Source organism: Passer domesticus, chromosome 9 (assembly GCF_036417665.1).
Source record: "Passer domesticus isolate bPasDom1 chromosome 9, bPasDom1.hap1, whole genome shotgun sequence".
Classification (NCBI taxonomy): Eukaryota; Metazoa; Chordata; class Aves; order Passeriformes; family Passeridae; genus Passer; species Passer domesticus.
Genome location: NC_087482.1, coordinates 41,140,790 through 41,165,178, shown reverse-complemented (window position 1 = coordinate 41,165,178; position 24,389 = coordinate 41,140,790). Strand labels below are relative to the sequence as shown.

Genomic DNA, 24,389 nt, shown 5'->3' with positions numbered 1-24,389 from the left:
TTAAACTCTCCTCTTCCTGATTGAACTCATAAATGGATTGGTCCAATAACTATTGCTGTTCTTGATCTCTGTGACTATTTGGAGATATAAATTACTCCATTAAAGGCAGTGAACCTCCTCTGTTTTATGATGCTAGGTTTATTTTAAATGACCTCTGTAGCTTGCCTGCTTTGCAAATCACAGAAATATCCATCTGTTAAAAACAAACAAACAGTGTTTAAATAACCAAAAGTAAAACCCAGAACCAAAAAACGTTTGCTCATGCAATTTTATCAGGTAAATTTTGATTTAATTGTGTGGGCTTGCTAGCACTTCAGAAAGTGGAAGTCAGTGATACCTTTCTTCATTTGTAGTTGCATTCAGCCATGGTGCACTACTGAGCATGAGAGAATTGTGGTTTATGGTGTGGAATCTATTTCATGTTGGAGTGACTGACATCCATTGATCCACTTAATAATTAACAACATCCTCGTTATCATTCTGGTGCTGTGCTGTCCTTGTACTTCCAACATGCACTTTGAAAACTAAGAATCAAGAACATCAGTTTCGCTGCTGTGGTCATCGTTGTTCCAAGATTTTGCCAGATTTATGTTGTTTATGATCCCTCAGATTAATATTGGCTCTGTCACTCAGGGTTATCTGCACAATTTGCAACTGAATATGCAACCACACAAAGTAAAAAGATATGGGAAAACAGGAAACTTCAGCCTACAGGAGGCATGAAATATTATGAAATAGAATAACCAGTGAAGGCAGTTTGGGGATGTTGTTGATAGACAGACATTCTGCAGTAAAATATGGGGAGAGGCCAACCTCCCCTGCCAAGTCCTGCTCAAAAATCTCATGTTTTAGGTGCTGTGTGCCACATTGCAGCTGCCCTTCACTTTGGCTTCTTCAAACAAGAAAAAGTGCTTGTCAACGTACTTTAAAGATGAAAATAGGATAAAGTTCTCAAAACTTGAAGTCAAAGGTTCAGTATTTTTCGTGTGAAAAGAAATTTTTTCTATAGCCCTCAGGAACACAGGAGAAACAAGAATGTTCCTTAATCTTACAGCATTACATCACTCATATGTGTCTGTGTGTGTGATAAAGGGGTACAGGTAAGGGGATAGGAATTTCTGCCATGGAAGTCTGCATAAAGTCTGGAATTCACAATTTCACAATTTCACCAACTGTTTTGTGCTTGGCAGAGCTGTCTTTACTGCTGCAGGGCCTGTGCTCACCAGTTTTGCTATTGTTGGATTTCCTGTTGATGCAATGGAAAGAGATGAGATTGGATGATTTTTTGCTGCTGTCTTCACTTGTCAGGAAGGTGTTAATGCATGTCTTCTTGAAAGGGTTTGCCTTTATCCAGTATCAGCAGTTTTGTTACACTTTGCTCATTTCCTCTCTTTCTCTCTATTTTTATTAATATGTACGCTGAATGTTAATTTTTCTCAGATACTTTCAAAACTGCACAAAAGACAGTCTGCAAGGAATTTTTAATGTAACTAAAGGATTGGGGTTTTTTTTCTCCCTTCTAAGATAAGAATGGCAGATGTAAGAAAAATTAACATGACATCACTAATATTGACTTCAAAAGAAGTTGTACACAATAAAGAATACAGAATTAAGCCCCAAGGAATTCATTGCCTTCTATGTGCTAAGCAATTTCCCAGTATAACTTTTGTTGAAAAGGCAATATTTAGAGAGTGCCAAGAAATTCAGTCACAATAGTTTTCTGGTTTGTGTTAAAATTCCTTGGTTTTCAAGAGAGGAAAGAAAGATGTTGTCCTGTTTTGCTGCACAGTATGGTGTTGCTTGATCTGCTCTCTGAAGAAACTTAATCTGTAAACAAGTTCTTACAATTCCAGTGCAACTATTTAATAGGAAAAAAACCAACAAACTTGGGAGCCAAGTTTTTGTCTGAAAGCTCATGTGGCTGTTGTTATATTAACTCACAAATCTTCTGATCTAATTCTCACTTAATTTAGGGCTTGTTTAGCCGGAGAAGGCATTTCCTTACTTGCTGTTTCTTTTCCTTGTACTGTAGCACCAATACCAAAGGAAATAATCCTTATACGTGCTGTGTGTGCATTGCCACTGCCTGCACTGTGCATCATTTGTGAAAGGGAAATCTGTGCACTGTGCATCATTTCAGGGCATCCTTTGCTCTGGGCTCCTCCAGCAGAAACCCTTGAGCCTCGTGTTCTGCTCTTTGTGCTCTGCCTGATGGAGAAGTTATTAAGGGACCCATCATTTCCAGCTAGGAGGTGGGCAGAGCTGAGAGGGGCTGTAATTGTGCTGGAGGGGGCTGCTGTGCACTGTCATTTGGCTCTTTGAATCAGTAGAGAACGTAGAGGTGGCTGGCACTGCTGACAGTCCTAAATTGAGGCCAGGAACTTGGCATGTGTTTCTTTTTCTGAATTTTAACAAAAGCAATAGAATGCTGCCTGTTGCCACTTAGAGTGTTTCATTGCATTTAGGAATCAGTCAGGTGCAGTGTTCACACTCTATCACAGAGAAATGCAGTTCAATTGAGTGCAAGGTTTTTATTCACTCTTAAAAAAAATAAAACAAAATATAGCCTCTGCATGTCCTATTTCTATTGCTTATGCATGAGGGAACTCATAAAATTCGGCTTTGGACTGAAGGTGTGCTTTTTCTATCAGGCTGGAGAGGTAAACATGTATTTTATAAAGAACAGAAAAGGTTTATTGAAGCATCTTTTCATGAGGTCATTTACCTGTCACCTATTATTCACCATTTTTTAGAGTATTGAAAGAGTTCTTGGTCATGTGAGCACCAGTTTGCTTCCACTCTCAGCTCCTGAAGTGTTTCTCTTCCCATGGTTTTTTAATTTAAAGGGAAGGCTGCATTTTTAGATGCTGTTTTAGATCCCTTATCTGAAAATTCACCTCTCTAGTACTAGTTGTGAAAACCACTTGAAAGCAATTTATGTTTAGAAGGGATCAAAAATTGACCTTTAGGCTGGTAGTGTCCTTTTTGTGTAGACATGAAGAATTTGTTGGTGATAATGCTGTCTGCATTTAATTTAAGCTTTTATGCTGGGGAAATTAAAAACATCCTTGAACCTGATGTTTCTGAGGATATTTGAAATATGAATTCAGGTCCTTTTTTGTTATACCAGGAAGAGCTTTTCTATGAGTATCCTGTACAGAGTTGCCCTCTATATAAAATTTTATTTGAGAAACCTGGCTACTTACCTGATCTTTTTTTACTGTCATCATGGGGTTGCTTATGTGATTTAATTTCCTCTCTGTTTCTGTCCATCAGGATACGTAGCAGAATTGCTTCTTTCAGCATTTCTATGATTTCCATATTTCTTTCCATTCTATGCTTCAGTGTGAAGTAATAATTTTTCACCTGTGCATAATGAGTTATTTCTCAAAAACCCTCATGTACTTCGTGGTTATAACTAGTTATTTTTAAAAGCCACTCAGGTTATCCTTTTCTGCATATGTTGAAAAATCATGTTGTTGCTGCAATAGCATTCCAGGGAACTGTACACAGAACTTTGCTTGCTGGTGAGGAACAGCTCTCCCCCAAGTCCTCTTATTTTCTCTGACAGCTTTTATTAAAGTTCCTTAGACTTAAATTATAGCTTTCTGAAACTGTTCTTTCAGGCAAAATAACGCTGTAAGTTATTGACTAATATGATCCTATTCTCAGATGGGTAACTATTTAGAAAACAATCTTTTAAATTTAATAGAAAACTGGTGGTGGATGAGCTGCATTGGACCACGTTCAGTGTTACTGAGCATGAGTATTTCTCTGTTCCACTTAATGGATTTTGCCTTGTCAGAGGAATGAAGTCTAAAATTAGAGTGAATCCACATTTTCCAGTCACTTCTCCAAGATAGAAAATACCTGTTAATACTCCATTATTTGCAGCATTCATAGGCATCCCTTGAATGCATCAATTCAGAACTCCATAAAATTTGTCAGTGTCTGTGGTTTTTACTCTCTTTCTGTCCCTTGTTCAGTTCCCTGTTGTTTCTCAGAGCCTTCTCCTCCCTGTGCCAATTTGCTCTTTTCTTCTCAGCCCTTCTCCCACCTTATGAGTTCTGATTGGGAAAATCCTCTTCCTTTTTTTTTTTCCCTCTTTCTTTGTGCTAAACAGTGAGTTGTTACCCTATTTAGCATAGTTGGAGCACATGTTTAGCAGTTGTGTACTGCTAAAAGCCATTTGTGTGCATACTGGTTTTTTGCTTGCTGAAGTGCTTTTCTCAGACCCACATGTGCTTGGCTTGACAGTCACAGAAGGTAATGGTTCTGTGTATGATCAGAAGGCAAATACTGATTGCTAACCATGGTCTAAATTATATTTAAATATTATCAAATAATATTACAAATAATAGGGTTTTTTCCTATGGTTGTCCATGTTGCAATGATTTGATTTTTGGAAAAAATCCCCAAGTATCAGAGTTGTGCAAACAACTTTAAGATTCTCACTTGTGTCTGAAAATGATGAAAATTATAAAGTAGAGTAAAAATTATGAAGGCAACATGTTATTTGCTGCAGTTAAAGTAATCCTTTTTAGGAGGCTTGGTAATCAATATATCGGTGACCCAATATATTTACCTCATCTACTGGATGTAAAAGATCAGTCCTGGAAAATCAGAGGAGCCAGGAGAGGTCTTACAGGGTTTTTTTCACCAAATGTGCTCTGCTAGGGAGTTTGGTAGAAGGTCCTGGGGAATTTGCTGTGATACAGCCACAGAACAAACCAGGAATAAAGCACCTCTGCATAGGAGTTATTTTTATGGACATTCTTCATTTCCTCACAGTAGCTTAATCTGTCTTGGAAGCTGAACTGCAGGAGGCACAGTCAAGGTGGAATTAAGATTTCATTTGAGGGTTTCACACTCAGTGAATGTTGGTGCTACAGGACCTTTCCCTGGACAGGAGCCCTAAAATTGTTCTGTTTTCTCCTCTCTGTGTGTGGGTTGGTTGGGTTTGAATCTTCTAATTCTTCCTGTGCTCCCTCCCCTTTGCTTCCCTCCTCTCTTTGTGTCTTGTGCTGAGAAACTGCTTCAGAGAGGTGGCAGAGAATTGGAAAACTTTCATGTGCAGCAGTGTTTAAGCAGTGCAACATCCTTGGTGCTCCCTGGGAGGGCTCTCTGCCTTTGCTTTCCTGCTTGTTTCATTCCACCAGTGCTTTTCCACATAAAGCCTTGGCACCTCTGTGTTTTCTGTGGAATCCAGGCAGCTGTGGAGCCACACATGCATTTGTTGGTAATGGCCACGTGTGTTGCATCCTGCGTGCCAGAAAAAAAAACCAAAAAAAACAGGTAGAGAAACTTCCAGCTTCTCTAACTGGGAGTTTGAGTTTTATTAATTTCCAAAGAAAGTTAATAATAGATTTTGTCAAAGCTCACCACTGGGTATTGTTTTGTTTCAAGTTGAATCTTTTTGTTTCAAGTTAACTTAAAAATTGTGGGTTTTTTAATATTTTAGAAATGAAAATACTTTGCAGGACCCTCTGCCTCCAGAGGAATTACAGAAATAGTTATTTTGAAATGCATTGTTATGAAAAACAAATTGTTTTGTTTTTCTTATCTATTCCCTTCGTTAGAGAATTACATGCTGAGTGTGAGTCAGTAAATGCAAGCTTGAGACTGCTTACATTAGTTGGATATTTTATAACCATTCTTTGTCACCAAATGTCTTCATATTCAATAGATTTATAGTAATATGAGTAATGGCTTGGGGGCTAACAAATCAAAATCTCATTTCAGATGTTTGACACTAATGTTGAGCTGACTTATTGTTCTCTGTGTTGGATTTCTGATCAAATTACCAAAATAGCTGCTTGAAAGTAAAATACAAAGTCAAACATATTCTAGAAATGGGGTGCTGAATTCAAAACATAATATGTGCCACAGAGTGTGGGCTTTTGGAAATTTCAGTTGTGTTAAGTACACTACTGGATTTTTGTTCATAAAAGAAGGAGGCAACAGAAGTTATAGTTCTTGATTCAGGAATTTTATCAGGTGGTAAAAAATGCAAAGTTTTACAAGGAGGGTACAAGATGACTGCTGGTATTTATTCCACTCTTGTCACACTGTATTTTATGGTTCTTCAAGGTACTTTTGCAGCTGCAGAACAATAACCAGATGTGTAATTGAGAAGCAGCTGCATGAAATTTTCTTTTTTTTATGCATAAAATCAGAACCATTAGACACACTTTATGTATAAGGTACGAAATACTAAACAAAAATGTTTTCTCTGTAGTACTAGCAGCTGTGTAAAGGAGAGAAATCACTTCTTCTACACTCTCTAGATGCCCATCAGCTTCTAAATGTTCAGGGCCTGATTACTGAAAGCAAGATTTATTCTTCTCTGGCTGTGTTTCTTCTTTTCCTTGTTTGTTACTCTGTGCTGTGTGGTGCTGCATCTTCTATGTGATCAATCCCAGGGGATAATCCCATGTATGGGGCTCTCAAATACAAAATTGATGCTTATGCCTGTTTTTCATTAAACTTCAGTAGAAGGACTAGTAGCACAATCATGTTGAATAAAAATGTAAGAAGGAATGATGGCCTAAGGATAGTTTATGTTTGATATTGTCATGATTTCCCTGCTCTCCTGTAGTGTCCCCCAGGTGACACAGGGTACAGAAGGCAGATACTGTTGTTGGTAATCTACTTGCTGTATATAATTTATTTGGGAAAAGTTTTTTTGTTTTTTTTTTTTTTTTTTAATATGTCAGTTGTTTCTGTTAAATTTCTTACACCTTTTGTCTTTATGGACTGTGTGCTGGTTGAGGATGGGCTGGATTGACATTAACTTGTGCATTTGCTATAAAAGCACATGGTTTGGAGCCAAGCCAGGAATCTCTCACAACTGACTTTTCAACTCTTGTGAAGCTCAGAGAACACCCAGCATCCAGCCCCCACACCATGATTCCCACCCCCTATTTCCTCCTCAGCCTCTTCCAGTCAATGAGGTAATATTAACTGGTATTTTGCAAAGGTTAGGATGACTTGCAAGAGCTTGTTTTATCTTTAAAGATGGGAGTAATTTACAAGTTGAATATATCAGCAGTTGAGAAGAATGATCATAAGAGGCTGTGATTATTTTTTTTTTGGTAGATAATCTCTACCTAAAATGGTAGAGTAGTTTTTGAAGCTAAGGATGTTCTGACATTTTGTTAATCTGCTACTTCATATTTGAGAAAGTGCTGTGAATTTAAAATATGTTTATCTACATTTCTTCAAATATTTGCAGTTCAAGAAAAGTAAAATATTTCAACACATTTATGAATGCAAAATGTGTCTTTGTAACCCTGCTGGATTCAGCTGGGAGATATTATCTGACTCTCTGCATCACAGTATATTTTAAATGATGCTCTAACCCTTGAGAATGTCACCACAAAAAAACATTTAGTCAGAATCATGTTCAGGGTAGTTCCAGAAGTTAGCTATGCTCTTATTTTAAGTGATTTTTGTTTTATTAAGAAAAATCTGAAGTTGACAATTTTACCTCTGTGTGGCACACTCTCCCTGGTCCTACAGTTTAAGTCAGCTTTTGTTCCGTGCATCATTATGAAGGGGAACATTTTTCTTGCACCTCCCCTGGGCTTAGTTGGACTGCTCACCTGAGTAAGATGAATATGGCTAAACTTCAGGCTATAAATCTTAATTTTTTTTTATTGTTCTAAATACTTAAGAACAGCCCTGGGGGTTTTGGAGAAAGAGAAGAGAAAGGCAGCCAAGAAGAGTTTGCTGTATAAACAGTTAACAATATAAAGTCACTGGCAAGATTCAGCACTGCTGCACTGCACTTCCCTCTCCTCCTGCCAAGTCTTTGGCCCCTCTATTCCTCCAGTTATTCACCTGTCCAGTTTAGCAGGAGCTTTCCTGATCTTGGATTGTTGTGCTTAGTTCCCACTGCAGATTATTCAGAACAGTCCTGATGCCATGGCTGCACGCCCAACAGCCCCTCTTGTTCTTGTTCCCACAGATAAATCTTGTACCCGGGTTTTTTGTTGAGCTCATTAGCTGTTCAGTGTGCTTGGTTTTCTTCCTGGCCTTTCCACATCTGCCCTTTAGTATAATACAGCTTTTGCTTGGATATTTTGGAGTAGAAGTGGAACAAGAGAGACTTGAGGCTGAGTACTGCAAAATTGACTATCTTAAGAAAAAATATTCTTGTGCAATCTTCCCCCCCACAATTAAATACAGGCTTATGTCTCATGCCATAAAGTAATCTGCCATTTAAACATGATGATCTATGTATACTATAAATAACTTGCTTATTTTATCTTCTGAGTGACATTCCTATTTGAAGTGCATATACAGATAGTATTTATTTAGTTGGTTTTTTGATCCATAAGAAGCCAAGTTAGGTGCTTAAGGATGTTTGTGTGGAAAAGTTACTTGACAATTTTAAGATGAAAAAAATTCATGTATTTTCATATTTTATGTTGTCGGTTTACAAGATGAAACTCCTGAGTTGCTGAGCTTATGCAGCATTGTGACTATTTTCACAATTATGATTTATGGGTTCTGATTTATGGCTGGGTTTTACATTGAGTTTCTGATGTTTAGTGTCCTGTAAATAGTGAGAAGTCTGGACTTCCACAGACTGGAGTAAGCATAGCTTCAGAAATCTCTCTGCTGCTGAAGAAACAAAATAAACCAGTCAAATGAAATACTGGAGAGAGACTTTTAAGGGCCAAGGTTCAGGGGTAAGTGACCATGAGTTGCATAGCACTGAAGGTGGCTCGAAGTCAGAATTTTCAGTTGTGCAGAAAGAATGCAATTAGTGCAGTTAACAGCAGGTAGGGCACGATAATTATATATTCTTTTGTCTCTATTAATTGTCTTAGCTATTTAGAGCCTTCTTTTGCATACTATTAAGTAAGTTATACTGCAAGAGGCTTTCTGAGAGTAAACTGTGACCACAATTTATACAAATGTGATTTATACTGCCTTAGATACCAGTTCTGAACCTGATCTAGAAGTGAGAAGGTTGGACTGTAAGAAATGGCAGAAGCATGAACAAAACATCATGCAAAAGTGTTGCCTTTAAAGAAAGATTGCCCTATTGTATATCTGACACTTCAGTAAAATCTGAAGCTCTTTCCAGCAGCACAGAGAGGAGGAGGAATCTACTGTAGGTTTATTTTCAGCTGTTACCTCATGTGATTTGTAAACCGGGCAGACAGGATTCCATGACTCTGCAGAAGCTGAGAAGTGGGCTTTCTGACGTGGCAAAGCAGCTTGCTGACCTAAGTTAATGAAATATTAACCAGTGCTTCACAGTCAGGATGACACAGAGCATCTGTTTTTGAGGATCCCTAGGAGGGGCCATTGGGATGGTGCTTAGGTCACATCCTTGTCATTTAAACCAGTCAAGACTGGTTTCTAGCAGGCAGACTGGCTGAACCCACACACTCAGCTGCCCAGGGTTATAGAGCTGCTGTACAGATGTGGTCGCATCTGCTGCTGACAAGTTTGGCACACATTTGATTTGTGATCCTGCTTCTCTGAGGCTGAGAAGGTGCTGAACAGCACCGTGCATGAAGAGTGTGACCATCTGAGATGCACTCACCTCTTGTGTCAGTCCCTTTATATGTTCAACACAGGTTCAAGGCACTTCAATCACCTGCACATTCTCTTTGCAAATAAACGTGGTGTTTATTCCAATTTTACATTTTTACCCAGGAAAGTTCGTTTATATGTGAGTAATTGGGAGAGCTCCCAGTTCCACTGTTTGATATGACTGCTCACTCATTGTGGTGTTTAGACTGTATAATTTCATTTAAATATGTAGAGTTCAATTTCCAAGCATAATATCTGCCTTCAAAATCCCCACAGAGCTCAACTTGCAGGAAGCCTAAATGAAACAGCTTTGCTGGTTTCCACATCACGTTGAGATACATCCTTTCCTGCAAATGCTGATTGCCAAACCAAAAGCTCTCTCTTGCTTTTACATTCATTTTTCTAGTCTAATTTAATGTTATGAAACCTGCGAAACATGAAATTTAATGTATATAGTTATATCATTGCTGCTGAGGTGGTGTTTAGAGCTTGAGAGACAAATGCCAAGCTGTCATGTTTGTATTCCCTCAAAGGACTGGGAAGGAGCTGAGATGTGAGAAAGGCATGGAGGCTTCTAATTAAGCAGGGCAGTGTTATCAATAATTGAATGTATGTACTGCTCTCTGTCTTTACTAACTGCAGAGTGCCTTGTTGAATACTAGAAGTTGGTTGTCTTATGTACCCTCCCTGCTCTTTGCAAGCTCTAAAAGCTGATCCTGTATCTTAAGGAGAATCACAGATTGCATTCCTTGGGTTTCAGTTCAGTAGTGGTTGGCCTCACTGCAGCCTGTTGGGTGATAATTACACAGAACTTGCTGTGCTGTCCAGAAAACTGCTCTGAACTGCCCTGTGTGACAAGTCAGGTGCTGAATTCATTCAAATGGAACACTTGGGCAAAGCTGTGTGAACCCTTCCAAGTGCACAGGAAAAAAGAGATTAAAAAGACTGGAGTAGTCAAGGGAAGCACTGGGAAACCTGGAACTGACAGGAGGTTCTTGTGCTTCTCTGTGGGCACTTGCGCGTCCTCAGCTTTCCTGTGAGGTTCAAGAGCAGGTCAGCAGCTTGTAAGCTCAGATTTCTTCAAGGACTTAATAAGAATTTGTGTAAATAACTCAGGAAATTCGTGGTCTAGGAGTACCAATAATACCTGGTGTTAGGGGATGTTGGTTTCTGCCAATATCAACACATTATTCTGTAATACAAGTTGTGACAACAATCGAATAAATTAATTAGTAAATGCAATAATTTTAGTCTCCCAGTGGGTTAAAATATGTTTCTGGTATCTGATGTCCCTACTACTCACTGTACACAGTAAACTCAGTGGGAAGAAAGAATCCATTTTAAAAGAGTGAGGAAGAAGGAGCCATCAAAACAAATATCATATTCCTCCCAAAAAAGAACTCCAACGAAGAGCAGCCCTAGACCAGAATGAAACTGTGCACCTTTGGACCCAGAAGTGGAGTGGAAGGATGAGCATTACACCAGGAAAAGAGGTAGCAATTAGAAAATAGTTGTGAAACAGTTTTAACTGCTTTATTATAGAGTTTTTTCCCCTACATATAAACATTTATTCCTGTTGTGTAACAAGTAAATCTGGAATTAAAAAAACAACTACATTGGTGAGATCATGGGTATATTTGCACTACATTCTTGGCTTTCTATGTGTCTAAATATGTAAATTGTGCTTTCTCTTTGCCTGTAAACAAGGTTTTGAGTGTAACATTGCTTGTGGCTTGGGTTTCTGCAGACACCTAACAAGTGTGACCTGCTTCCCTGAAGCTTCTGTGCCTCTGGAAGGTTCCTGAGGAACCTGGTGTGCTTCTGGTGTGCTTCTCTGCAGGAGGCCAGTATTTGGGTTTTTAAACACCTTCCCTCCTTTTTTGTTATGAATCCAAAGTCAGTACACTGAGACCGTTCCCCACTTGGAAATATTTTTTTACAAGAACAAAAAGACAGTTTCTTTTGTATATAAAGAAAGAAATAGGCTTATGTGCAGGCGTGAAGGATCTTAAATAAAACATTGTCCTTTTTCTACCTTAGTTCAGCCGGGAAAATCAATTTTTGGTTCCTCAACTGCAAAGAAAGATCAAAAGGAAAAACTGACAATCCAAACAAAGGGCAAGGTGATGTGGGCTGCTTGCACTCCTGTTCCCTGGTGTGCTTCATACAGGCACTTTTCCAACCAGAATATATTTACAGAAGAATCAAGGGTGGTTTTTTTGTATCTCCAAATCAACGCTGTGACTAAAAGTGACCTGAATATAAAAAGCCCCTACTTTATATTACACTTTGTGAAGCTCTTTGGTGCTAATTTAGGCAACAGTTCTCAGATGTGTCAGGTTCTTCATTGCAGAATACTTGTGTTTTAAAGAATTGTCATTGATTTTACTTCACTAGAACTGGCCAAAGCCAGTACTTTTTTTTTTTTTTAAGCATGTTATGTAATGCAAGAGAGAAAATATCTTCATTCTTGCTTAAATGCCAACCAGATGCATATTTAAATCTTCACGTGAAAACTAATTTCAGTCAGTGTGGAGGGAAACTTTATGGAGATTGGCTTTCCTGCTTTGTATTGATTCCTGTTTATATCTTTAATAAATAAAACATGATTTATTGTTATAAGCTCATATTTACAAAAGGAGGAGATTAAAGTGTCAACAGGAAAAACAGAAAGGAGGAGTGTGAAAACTTTAAAACACACAAACTGAAAAAAAAGCTTGAATAGCTTTTATGAAGTGTATTAATTATCTTTTGCATAAATTCAAAAAGTTGAAAGTAGTTACAAAAGTATTTGGTTTTAATGTATTTTCATTTCTTAGAGACAATTATTGTGTGGACATCAATTTGTGACCATATTAAATGTTAATTCAATGTATATTATAAGTACAAAACAAACAGGCTGCATCTGACTGAAGGCACACCCTTTGCAGGAAAATATTTTTGTCTGTATGTTGTGCATCAGTGTGTTGGGTCTTTACCCATGCAGGGAGAATGCATTTACATCTGGGACTCTGTGTTTGGTGTGGTATGGACGTAAATAACTATGTACAGAATGCTCTTTTCAAATACAGATGGCCCCAAGTTTCAAAAGCAGCAACTGTAGCTGGCAGCTCTGGGACTTTTGGGAGGGTTTGCAGGGAAAGGCACTCTGCACTGTAGCATTTGAAAAGCAGAACCTTTAGACAGATGCTCGGTACAAATGACCAGTGATTTATAAAGTTTAGGCCTATGATTTTCTTCTCCTCGAGCACTGATTAGTTCCAAGACCTCCCCATTCTCATCAGGTGTCCAAGGAAAGTTTTGAAAGCAAATCCATTGATTTAAGGCCTTAAATTCGTGTGCCTGTGTAATAGCTTTGTAAGGCTGATGTCAATATTACATAATCAATAAAAATAGGTCTGTATGTTTGACCTGTGTAGATTTTGAGTCACTTCAAACTGCTGCAGCTTGTTTATTGTGCAGTTAAATCTTGATTTGTGATGACAAAGTGCTCTGATTTAGGTGAGTGGTAAGAAGCCGTGGAGGGAAGTTATTATGATAGTAATGAAATGTGCCTGATTTTGTAACTGTGCTTGTTTGCAAGATTTTTCTTTCTTTGTCTGTTCATTAATTAATTGTGTAACAGGAGAGGAGTTCCTGGGAGACGTCAAGAGAAAACTGGCAGCTCCACCTGCTCAGTCTGCAGTGCCATGGAAGTGTCACTGTGGTGCTTTGTCACTTCACTTCTTAGACAGGAGAGCAGAGGTTGGCTGTAGCTCTCTGCTGAAAGTAATGCACTCTTCATTTTCATTTTTATTTGTTGTCCTGCTTCTTCTTTCACTGAAGAGGAAGCTTTATGAAAAGCTTATTGCATGGGACACATGTGACTGGCCAGGGTGGCCAAGGTCAGAGCCTTGGATGTCTTTTCTCTCTACCAGCACCTCTCCTGCACTGCTGGCTGGAGCTTCCTCCAGGGCTGCCCTGGACAGAGCTGTGCAGCAGCCCAATCCTGGGGGAAATTACTTGATTTCACACCAGCATCCCTGATGTTCCTCTCTTGCTGCCAGGTCCCTTGTGCCCCTGCAGTTTTATTTTTTGGGTTACAAGCAGAGTGACAGTGCTTTGCCCTGAGGATGGGGGACCTTTATGCCTTGTTTTATCTTCTGGCTTGGCCCTGGGGGTTCCACACAGGCTGCCCTGGAGGGTGGAGAATTTCATTTTACTCAGGCCATTGTTCTGTAATGTGCTGGGGTTTTGCTTCAATCTCTATGCCTCCTAATGTTTCCTATGCTGAAAACTCAGGAAATTGTTGCTATTTCAACCTTTCTACAGGCTGCAGGTGAGTAGGACATACTCTCAATTTAATTCCTGATGTTTCAAAATTCCTTTAACAAATGCAGACTTGGTTCTGCAGAAACCAGCCAAGGTGATGTCAGAAAATCAGTTCAGTGTTAGTCAATTGAAAGAAAAGATGTGATTGTAGATGTTCAGTTTCAGATGAGTGGTAATAAAGCAAAAGAAAATTATTATGTGCATTATCAGATTTCATTTCTCATATATCCAGAATACTTGGCTTTAAAACTGTAAGTCCAGAGGCTTTGTATCTGATTTACTTGGAGTGGGTAAAAGTGAAGAGTATCAGAGTCATTGCACAAGTTGTGCTACACAATTCATACAAGCTGCTGTTGTGAAGTTCCACTTCTAGAAAAAAAATCTTAATTGTGATGTTTGAGGCATGCACTGTGATTCGTTGTCACCTCCAGTGGCTGGCATGGACCAGAAGTGTGTGAATGGAAAAAAGGCTGAAGAAGTGTTTGAAGCATCTTGGACGTATGCAGACATTCCAAAGCATAATTTCCTTTATATCATTTCAAGCATATGTATTTTTATGGGCTATTTTTGGTGCCTAAAAATTAGAAAATAACTTTTAATTGTTGTTTATGAAGCACCATATGGCTGTCTGAAATTTTGGCTTCTTGTGGAATGAGGAAAATGAAATTAATAGGAAATCACACTCAGAAATCTATTATTAAGTTAATGGAGCTAACAGCTTGTCCAGTGTCCTCATACAGATCATGTTGTAGCTGCATATAATAAAAAGCAAATCCTTATAAAACCACTGAGAAAATGAAGTGGCAGAGAGAGGCCAAGCCAAAAAGCTGCATGTGTTGATACTGGGCATGGTCATGAATGGCTCAGCTAACGAGATACTGGAGGAAATCAAGAATACAACATGTCTTTTCACAGTTGCTTTACCATGTGTTTGAAATAATATTTTCTTCTAGATGGTTTATGAATTAAAGACTTATCTCAGGATAAAATCTCTTGTCTCATTTTTTATTTTCATCTTTCAAGTAGAAATTTGTTTCATCCACCCAGCTAAGTTGTTCAAAGTTCTGTGGTTTTTTTATGACTTAATGTTCAATAAGTCATAAACCTTTAAACATAATTTTTTTTCTCTCTGAACCTGTCCTAATAGGCAGTGACTTTTCAGAGCTGAAACTGTAAAGTTTGCATAATCTTGCTTCCACCAAACATTCAAAATTGAAGGCTCTTAATAGCATTACATGAAAAAAGAATACATCAGAAGATGAACACCTATAAAAATTACCAAACTATGAAAAGCACAGCGGGACTTTTTTCTCTCCTTTTGGAACATTCCATAAATTGCCTTTCTTCAACATTTTTGAAAAGTGTCTGTAGATGATGTGACACTAAAAAAAAAAATCACAGAACAAAAAAGAAATTTAAAAAAATACCCAAAATAAAATTTTCTTTTTCTGAGAAGGCTAATTAATATTGGCAGGGATGCACTGTTAGGGATGTGTTCTGGATGGGTTCATGTTGAATGTCTTGGCTGTATGTGTGAGAAGGAATTGCATAGTTTGGGTAATATCATAAAGCTGTAAAAAGAACTTTATTCAGTTAATACAGATTTGAAACTATGTTCTAAACAATTTTTTTTCAGCATTGAATCTAAATTAACCAGTGCATCATTGATCAGTGAGATGGCCTTTTTATGGAGTAATTAAGTCTGAAATATTGAATTAGATATTAAATATTCTTCTAATAGGTCTGCTCTTCATCTTTTTCCAGCATTAGATTATTTTGGCAATTGCTTCTATTTCACATATGTGATGAGTAAACAAAAACAAGAGGAGGTTGTGGGGAGGTGAAAGTCAGGTATTTTGGGTTAGTTTTGGCAGGGATGGCAAATCAGTCTCTTGCTTCTAAATGAGGGGAAGGAGTCGAGGGCATACGTAGAATAACAGCTCCAAAGTAATACTTTTCAACTTTCTGTCTTTAGCACTACTGAGGCAGACAAATTCTTCAATGTGATCATTTTCCCATCCAGATGTTTCCCAGATAATGGCCAGTCTAGCATGATTCTCTTCAGAGGCTCAATAAATTATTTCGGCAATACATTGAAAACTTTGTACTTAATTCCACTGAATAAGTTGGATAATGAATCAGGCTACTGGATGAGATTTCAATCCTGCTGGGCTTGGCTCAGATCAAAATACTGCCAGATTTGCTATTCTTTTGTATCTTTCTAGTTTTGGATGTGGATTTATTTATTTATGGTCTAAACAGCAAAATTTGTGATATCTAATGTAGCCCTACACAATGAAAGAAAAGCTAAGGGATACAAGGCTAAGAGCTAGAGCAGAATTGTATAACAAGAACTGTCTCTGGGAGAGAAATGTTAATTTTGCTAAAAATGTAAATTTTCAGCTGAGAGCTGTTCAGTATTTTCATTGCTTTGGGTAAAAATGCAAACTGTAAAAGAGATTAGGTTTGGAGTTTCATTAAGAAGTTCTTCATGAAATGTGTCAAAGTCCCACTGAGGGAAATATTTATGCAGGCACCCAAATGCCAAGCTGGCATCAGTGTGTGCTTAGAATTAAGCAGATAACTACCTGTTAGATGAAAGCATCTGTAAATTGTGGTAAAGAGGAGAAATGACCACTGTGGTGGTGAGTAAAGAGGTGAGGTGCCTTGAAGTGGAGCAGTGCATGCACATGGACACCTGTCAGGTCACTTTGTCCCAGCTTTTATAAGGCAGCAAGACATGATGAAACCCTTTGAAAGAATTTGGTCCTGGCTTAGTATTATGAGCCTTACAGAAACTGTGTCTAAAGTTGATGCCCACTGAGATTTCTTTGAGTCTGTGCCCTGTTCTTCTCACTTCCCAAGGCTGTTGGTTTTCCAGCCTTCACTGTGTGATGTCCACCACATTTCTTTAAGCTTTGGCTTCCATTTTAATGCTTATTTTTATGGATCCTGCTGGGCATAGCAGGCCTGTGTGGAAAGACTGTGCTTGGCAAAGGGCTAATTATCAAGTCTCTGCTTGAACAGGGTTCACCTGTCACATTATGGATTTGTTAACACTTCTGAAGTAGTGGTGGTAACATTGCAGTTGTCTTTACTCCCTGCATATTTTCAGATAGGAAGGAGAGAAAGTTTAGATTTGGTATCAGGAAAGAATTCCTTACCATCAGGGAGGTGATGCACTGGAGCAAGTGGCTGCCCCATCCCTGGAAGTGTCCAAGGCCAGGGTGGACAGGGCTTGGAGCAACCTGGGATGGTGGAAGGGGTTGGAATGAGATGGGCTTTAAGGTCCTTTCCAAGCCAAACCGTTTGTGGTCCTACAATTCATATTAACAATTCATATTAACTTGCTTTTTTACCATGTGAACTCCCTGGTGTCTTGCTTAGCTTTTTTATTTCATGCTCCATTTTTGAGAATATCTCCAGCTACAACAACTCCTTTATGACTGAAAGTGAAGTGTGAGAAAAACTAATATGTGTGCCTCGGTTTTTATATATTCTACACTACATACATTTTTTTTCACAATCATCTCTGCAGTTCAATAATGGATAAAAGAATTAGAATCAGTCAGAGAAGGCTTTGTGTCTTTTTTTGCCTTACATATAATCAGAAAGAATGAAATTTTGAACACGTTCCAGGAAAGCAGGTGTGTGTATTGTTGCAGCAAGGGGTGAGAACAGTGTTTGTTCCTAATGGCTGCTTGACTTCAACACTACAGATTGCATAGAGCCTGTTCCCTGAACTGTATTAAAACAAATTGTGTTATGCTATTCAGTCAAGAATTTAGGGCACAGTTGATCTGCCTGAGCCTGCTAACTTTAAATATATTTTACTGTGGGGAGGAGCAAAAAAAGGTTTGCATGTTATTTTGGCAAGGAAAACTTCCAATCCTTGTAAGCTTTAAAAGGTATCTTTTTAAATTTTTTTTTTTTTTTTTTTTTGTAATTTAGGGAAGTGGGAAGAATAGAGAGAAGTGTCCTGATAAGAATGTGTTAAAAATGACAAATTTTTGAATGATAATTTTACAAATCAAGTATTGTGATTTATTCATGTATTTAATACTTAAAAGGAAAGCAGGTCTGCTAAAGCACATGGTTTTGCATGTCCAGGTTACTCAGTGCTTAAAAGAGTATCCTGAGGAGCTTCTGTGGTGGTTTTGTCAGGGCACAGGGATTGTGACTAATACAGAAGGAAAAAGTCTTCTTTGCTTGCTTTTGCAGCCTCTTAAAATGAAATCATCTGAAGAGCAGAAGAATGGTATTGGCTTGGGCATAATATAAAGGATATTTTGAAGTCTAAAAGTAGCAAGAATGGACCTGTTGGGTATAATAATGGAAGAACCTTGGATCCCTTTGCATGGATTTTTCTATTTTTGTTCAGTATTTACTATTTATGTGCTGCAAGATGCCAGGGTGACTGCAGGTTACAGAAATTGCCTTTCTCTGTTTTGCCCATAGAATGGATGTCGCTTTGGATCTGGCATAAAGAGCTTTTTCTCTCTTGTCAGTGAACTTCAGTGCTCTTCCACAAAAGAACAAACTTGCTCCCTTCCTGATTGAGTTTCAAGCCACGTCTACTCTCAAGTTTGTAAGCAAATGTGAAAATAGCCATTTTTCTAAGCCTTTTGTCTATTACAGAGGAAATTTATGTAAAAAATAATGAGAAGTTAGGTTGAAAAAAGAAGCTGTTAAAGGCTGAAAAGTATCAGGAATAAGATATCCCATGGAGTTTGAATCAAGCACATACAATGAACAGTTTCAATATGAGAAATGTTTCTTTTGGATCCCTGTCTTAATGTGCATATTTTTCCATGCATTAGAGTGGTGCTGCTGGATCTAGTGAGGCTCCATTTGCTGTATAAGTAATTTATCAGGTTTAACTTACATGTAGGATGTGTGAATACTTGATTACTTTCACTCTGAGAAGGTTTAAGACTGCAATATTGAGAGTGAGCTTTAGCTTAGCTGATTTTATCTAGCCTTAAAATTTTTATCAGCGGTGAAGTGTGTAGTAATGGCCATGAAAGCAATTAATAATAGTAGTGACAGAATCAAGAGACTGACTAATTTATCATTATAGATTTTAATGAGGCTTATAATCTAGCAATAAATATACAATATATTCAAAGGTATGGAATTATAAAAAGGATGATTTATTTAACTTTAATTCTAAACTAGTCTGCAAACCAAAGGTTGTAGAAAGTGGGCTTGTAAGAGCATAATTCTTTTTGGTGTTACGGAGCAGAAGGATGAAAATAACAGAGGAAGAGAGTTAAATTAAAATTAAAGTGGGGGGAAATCATTGTTTGTCTTCATTCAAAAGGCCTTTAAGCACAATAGTTTTGTAGATGTGGGAGGTGCCTAGTGGACAGATTCTTTTTCATCTCAATCTGCTCACTTGGCAGAGCTGGGAACTGCCTGGGATGCTGCATCCCTGCAGCTCTCAAAAGATGGGCAGCAGAGGAAGTGGCAGCAATACTTGGGAAAAGCTGTCTCAGATTTCAGACCAAGTTGGTGTAAAGAGAGCAAAATGTGAAAAGTTACTTTAACAACTTTAAGAGTCAATGTTCAATTTGGAAACTAAGCTTTACTACAGTTTTTCTATTATTGTATTTTGTTTGTTATGTTCTTCCATATTGCTTTTATTCTCCCTTCTTTCCTCACTGGAGTAATCTACAGAATGTCTCTGGCCTGGAGTCTTGCTAAAAGGTAATAAGCACCTGACAGGATCTTGCCTGAGCAGTGTAAGACAGTGGCTGAAATTTGAAAAATTAATTGTAGCTAGTCCTGCCCAAAGGGAAGTTGGAAACTCAGGTGGTATGGGTTCCATTAAAACAAGAAAGAAGCAACAGTAATAAAAGAGAACAGATGAGACCCCCAAAAAGTAGGTTTCCCTACTGCTGTGTCAGCTAGACATGAATAGCAAAACCCAAAACCAATCTAAACTGGCCCCTTTTAAAGCTTGTAAGGGGAACCTTTGGTTTTAGAAGAAGGGCTCTGAGCTGCAGAGATGCAGTTTGGGAGGGATTATTTAGAACCCTTACAGGACACTCAAGCATTCATGGGTTTGCATCAGCATTGGTGAGGAAACAAGTAGGAATGGCATGTAGGTGTTCTGGGGTTTGTTGGTGTCTTAGTAGTTCTTGTGTTATCCAAAATAAGGAATAATTGCTGCCAGAAAATGTCTGTAATGTCTGCCTTGTTTTCCTCAAATCTCATGTTATGAAAGCAAAACTTCAAAGCAGAGTGGGGAAAAACCCTTGCTATGGAAAAGGAAGCATTGAATTTATTTCTGTTTTTGGGAAAACATTGTTAAGCAGAAATGCTTGGGAGATGGAATTGGTCATCCAGTGAGATTCCCAGCCAGTCCTTCATGGAGTAATATTCTAGACAACCATGGAAGTGATGTGGACTGAAATCTGGATGGTGAAAGCAAAGCCTGAAGTTGCACATGTCCAAACAAAGCAGTGATTTGCATCCCTCAAAGCAGTTTTTCAAGGTAAATACAGCTTTAGGTTGCCCTCTGCCTCTTTGTAGGGGTGGAGCTGTTTGCAGATTCCTGTACCTCATCTGGCTGTTTTGGGATTTGGGGAGGAGGAAGCACTCCACAAGTTCTGCTCATGAGGCACAACTTAATTATTTTACCTAGAGAAGGATGACTAGCAAAGTTCTTGAAACCAGTGACTCTCTGCCTGGCTGCAGTGGGCTGGGGTCCTCCTGTGCATCCTGGCATCCCAGCTGCCTTCATGGACACTGCTCCTGTGTGTTTGCATACTCAGTGTTTGGTCAGTGAGGAGACAGGCCTTCTGTAAAACCTGGATTGGCATGTCCTTGTTGGAATCCTGGATGCTGAGAATTTTCAACTTTCTGTGCTGAAAGAAAATGCTGTATTTGACCCGAGGCTATGGAGAAGGCTTCCAAAACTGATGGATAGCACTGGGATTACAGGTGTGCAGTTTGATTAGAAGTGTGTAATATCACAGGGTGGAAAACTTAGAGTTTACTGTTTTAGAACATTGCAATATATGTGGGACAAGATGCAGGTTTTAGAGTGGTGGCTGGTTGTTCTTCACCTTCTTCTTCATGGGTTTGGGTGGTATTTTATAATTAGCCAGAAAAGTCTGCATTGCAGATTCAAGGGATTACTTCCTGGGTTAAAAGTGGAAATAATTTAGGTGTCATTTCTTAATTGGATAGTTTAGCCTTAAAAGACCTTGTATAGGAAGATAGTTAGCCATTTAGTAGCTTGTTAGTAGAATGCTGTGAACTTGAGACTGTCCTGACTCTGTCTGCATTGTGCAGCTCCTGTGACAGTGGGTTGCTCTCATCTGCTTTGCAATGTGTGCTAAGCTCATTCTGAGAGATCAGGGCACATTCCAGGGACACTTTGCTGCTGCTGCAGTGCTTGCATTGGAGTCAGGGATTTGCAGTGAACCCTTCTGCACTCAGCTGCCTTACACTGGGGTAAAAATGCACTGCTGTAATGGTGGAATGGGTTCTGCATTTTTAAAGAAGGCACAGACAGTAATTAGTTTATACAGAGCCCCTGCAAATAGAGAAGCCATGCCACTGAAAGTCTCATGGTGAGACAGAAATTTGATTAGGAATTCATGTGAGACCTCCTCCCTTTGTCCCAAGCTCTAATTCTCTAGTGTGGGAGGTCTTGTCAAAGTAGTCCTGAGTTCTCTCTGGTAGAAAGCTTTTTGTTCTTGAACACAGGAGCTGTTCCCCTCCATCTTGTGTTCTTTACAGCAGTTTATTTTTGATAAGCTACAGCACATTTTAATGTAATTGTTAACATGCCTAATTTGCAGCCACACAGTCGTATCAATAATAATGGAAAGTTGTTCACAGGTAATAAATTAGCATAGCATATAACCAGCAGAACTCTGCTTCTCAGTATATTGTTTCACGATCAAGAATTCAGTAGTTAAATATACACAGCAGTGGGCTGAGAACAAGCTGTTCATTTTTGCTGCAAGCAGTACCAGTGGACCAGAGTAATCATAGCTCCCAAAAGCAGGACTGATTTTATTGATTTTAAATAGGCTTTCATTACAGCACTGAGCTGATTCCAATTGCAAGGAGTATCACTGCTGTTTGTATTCACAGTGCTGGCTGAGGGAAGGAGAGGTTTTGTTGGATGCCATGTAGAGGCTCTTTGTCCCTCAGTGTTCTATTCTGTCATGCTGAAACATCTGAATTTATTATAGAAAAATAAGTACCTAAGGCTTTTTTGTCATGGTTAAATTTTTTAGATACATAGAGCCAGACCCAGTTCTGAAATTTTGAATTCTGAGTATTCTTCTGAGGAGTAAAGGTCTTGCTTATTTATTGACATATCACTTAGGGACCAGCTGTATTTTGGTTCCATTTTTTTAAAGGATTCTTTAGAAATAATGGAATCACTTTGCTTGGAAATGATGCTAAGATCACCAAATCCAGCCATTTAACCCAATACTGCCCAGTAGCTCTTAAACCTATCTCTAACACCACACCTGCACCTCTCTCTTTTTCCATAGATTAATGTAAAAAAGGCAAATAAGAGAGCTGCTCAGTCTGAGATATTAATGTATTCAGGTTATAATTAGTGAAGAACACATGCTGTTACCAGCAATGTGTCATTAATCTGCATGGAGCAGTTTGCAGCTATTTGTTGCTAAATTAGTGACACTTCGAAGCTGTCAGGTTTTTGTATTGTTTGTAATAATAAAGAAAATTATAAATGTGTGACTAAAAATCCACATATGTGCACTTAAGAAGCAGGCTGGTTTTTTATTTGGTTTTCTTTGGAGTTTTTGTGTTTGTTTTTGTGTTTTAATTTGCACAAGGCTGGTCAGTCAATGGCCATACACAGAAGTTGGTTGAAGCCTTAATGCTGTTGAAAATGTTGTACTGTACTTTAAGGTGGTGTAAAGACATGTTGTTTGTGATAGGTTTTCTTCAAATCCTTTATATGTAACTACACAGTTCTGCTTAAACATTTTCCTGTGTTACTAGAACAGTTTGGAAGGGTATTAATAGAAATTAGTTACACCTTTCTGGTTTGCATGGGTTTAACACTGACTTTAGGTACCTTTCTAATATTTTTTTTCCTTAAACCTGCAGGTGAATGTGAATGACTTCAAATATTCTAGCTAATCCCACATTTTTGTTTTGGCATAGTCATTCATAACATAATTTGGGAATTCAGACAGGAACAAACAAAAATTTTGTGTGGGCATTTCTAGAAATCACCTCTTTGAATAAGATGGTGACATTAAGTAGTGAATCAACTTGGTAAGTACTGAATGATCAAGCCTAGAAAAATGAGATCTGGATGGTTTATTTAATTTTAGAGAGTTTGGGCAAATAATTATGGAATTAAATTGCTTCCTGTTGGTGTCCTGTTGCATTGTTTGGTTTTTCAGGTCTGATCTTTACGTGGCTGTGCTCACTTTTGTGTCTGTTTGTTTATGGGTTTGATAGTTGTTTTTCTGGAGTTACTCTATTGCCTTGATAGTCCTCTGGTGGATTATAAAAATGTACACATTAATTCCTTTTTCTAAGTTCATTTGTTGGAGCCCAGTGGAGATAATTGGTGCTTTTGGAAGGTTTGGGAATGGGGGCGATGATCACTCCAGAACTGATTCCAACCATCACTGACAATCAAAGCTCACATTGTCGAGGTGGTTGGAAGCTAAAATTGATTTAATTAAATGCTTACATCATCTATTAACAATACCATATTAGATTCTTTATCACAGCAGCTACTGTGATTTTTAGAGTTTGCTTCTGCAGGTTGAAAAGTGATTTATAGTTTTAATTCATCTTAATTTGTGTGCTTACGAAACATTTGAGATAAAACTTTTTGTTGCATTTAAATTTCCTTGTTATCTGCCCTGCAGTGGCATGAGTAATAGAGAGCCCAGAACATGAATATATTGGAATGCATGAAATATTTTCAAGGAGAATGCTTTTAAAGTTCAGAGTGGTATATGTCAAATGTTACTGAATGGATAAGCACATGGAGAGATTTTAGCCTCAAAAAGCTTAGAAATTAAGTATTTCTTTGTACAGTATCTGTGTTAAAAATAATTATTAATAATAATAGTAATAGTAACTACTACTGTGTTGAAGTAAAATACCTGTGTTAAATAGAATATTTGTTTAATAATAATTATCCTATTCTAAGGTTCAACTTTTTTTTTGTAGCTGCTGAAATTTATTATACAGGCACCTTGAAATGATGCTGTGTCAGAGCTTGCCTGCACCAAAAATTGCTGCACCTCAAAACTTATATTTAATAATCTTTAAAATGTTTTTACAGCCTAGAAAGCCTGTATGTGTTTGATTGAAAGTATCTGTATCCCCTGTGCCAATTAAACAGTAAATCTGTCGATTTAACAACAAATTCTCATGTTTTCTTGATACTTAGATAAAATATTATTGTCCGAGGTGTGACCTAATCCAAACAGCACTGAAATCAGAGATTTCCCCAGACTGCAGGAGAGGGTAACAATGAGCCTTTTCTGGGCACATTTAGT

At 38.1% G+C, this 24,389-nt stretch overlaps 1 protein-coding gene across 2 annotated transcripts in view; it reads left to right on the top strand.

The window, feature by feature from the left end:
• The window catches only part of SUCLG2 (succinate-CoA ligase GDP-forming subunit beta), a 104,495-nt gene that overhangs the window by 21,546 nt on the left and 58,560 nt on the right, over positions 1-24,389 (top strand). The gene's annotated exons all lie outside the window — the stretch shown is intronic.